Raw genomic sequence first — 2,007 nt, 5'->3', positions numbered from 1 at the left:
GACAAGACTAGTGACGCAGGGGGGACTGGGAGATAGCTCGGTGGAAGAAGAACGAATCAGACAGACAAGTAGATTTACAGATAATATATGAAATAGTCAGACAGTATAGGAAAAGGAGATAACCAAAGTACATGACACCTAGCAACAACCTTCCCCATCATGTTCTAATTTTCAAGCTGCCAGATCATTTTCTCTTCTATCGCTAACACACCGAGCGGATGACTAGAGACCCACACCCATCTCTTACATGTTTCTCATCATACATCAAAGTGCAGACAAGTTCAGCATTATACCACCCCCTCCCACTGAGCGCATGGGTAGATTCAGCTTGTGTGGGCAGATGAATTGGAAAGATTTCTTCAAAATTGGGTGTTAGGTAGCCCCAGGGGCAGGAACAAAATCATAATAAAATTGTTACAATCTCAAAACCACTCCAGTAGCTGCGGTTATTGGTTTCGCTTCACGTTTACTTACAATTTATTTGGTCAAACACATTTGAAAAGTCGTAGTTTGATCAAGTTTCTACTTGTTAAATGAACATAACCTAACATCTGAATTCAGTATAATTATATAAATAATTGTATTTGCATTGGTAATTACCCCCTTTCTTCATCCATAACAAAAGGGGGTGGGTCGTTTCTTTTGCTCAGTTTATTAGATATTTATTGTTACCTATGTTAGTGTTTATCCCGTACATTTATATACGTAAACAAAATTGAATATTGTTATCTTTCCAATTCTGAAATCTTTACAGATCTATGAATACAAATATTGACTATTGCTTTTAGATTTTCATATTTTTAACATCGTCATTTAGAATGTCGGATCAAATGTCATATTAGTTTTTACAAAACAAATCGAGAAATGATACAAAGCGTTATTCATTGATAACGATTTGTTGTTTTTGTCAATTCTGATTCCCTTTTTAGTATGCATTCTATCATCGGCTTTGTCAAAATGATTTGTTGGTGTGTCAATAAACAATTAATCGATCTTTTTATCTGAATCATTGCTTCTTCTTTTTTTTTAATTCGGGGTTCTGGTTTAGATAAAATATTGGAATAGGCTGTAAAACGTGGAATAACATATTTAATTCAGTATTTGTCTAGTTACAGTACATAGTTGGTAGAGCCGGCGTCCTGGGGGTTGAGGGCATAGTGCATGTGATAAATGCCCCTATTAAAATCTGACATGTGCCCCTTTTCCTTCGACAGGTACCCATTTTCCTTTGCAATAATTGTCCCCTTTTCATTATCATAAGTGCCCCTTTTCATCTCTGGGAGGTACAGGTTTTACTTTGACAAGTTCCCTCTTTCCTTTGTAACAAGTGCACCTTTCCTTTCTGATAAGTGTCGCTTTTCACCTCTGATAATTTCCCTTTGATTTCTACACATGCCTCTTTTACTTTTTAATGAGTGCCCTTTTTACTTCTTAAGAAATGCCCTTTCCTTTTTTATTAAAAGCCCCTTTCCTTTTTTAAATTTTTTATAAATGCCCATTTTCACCTTTGATAAGTGCATCTTTTATGTTGACACGTGCCCCTTTTTTGTTCTCATGAGTGCTCATTTTTCATTTCTGGTGAGTAATCCTTTTTTAGTGCGAGAAGTGCCCCATTTTACCTCTGATAATCACGTTTTTTCTTTGAGATGTATTTCTTTTCTTTTCTATTAAGTTACCTTTTCCTTCTAAAAAGTGTTCTCCAAATCTACATCGACTAAGAGCAAGTTTATGTTTGATTAGCCACAGCTCATTAAAGGTTTTTTCACCTCACCATTTTTTGTTGTTGCTCGTTCGCGAACGAATAATCAGATCATCACAAAGGACTTCAAAGTACGGTGCTTCAGCAGTATCTTGGAAAGTGAAAAACAAATATTAGAATCATCCCCGATAATGTAATCATAGTTTACTAATGTCTAAAACTTGTATATTTTTGCTTTGAGATGTCCCGTGTTTTCTCTTAAAAGGTGGCTTTTTGGTTGGTTTCCACCCCCACCCCCACCCCCCCCC

The sequence above is a fragment of the Strongylocentrotus purpuratus genome, unplaced genomic scaffold (genome assembly GCF_000002235.5).
Source record: "Strongylocentrotus purpuratus isolate Spur 01 unplaced genomic scaffold, Spur_5.0 spur5_scaffold_11, whole genome shotgun sequence".
In the NCBI taxonomy this organism is placed as follows: domain Eukaryota; kingdom Metazoa; phylum Echinodermata; class Echinoidea; order Camarodonta; family Strongylocentrotidae; genus Strongylocentrotus; species Strongylocentrotus purpuratus.
Note: the sequence above shows the minus strand (reverse complement) of the source record.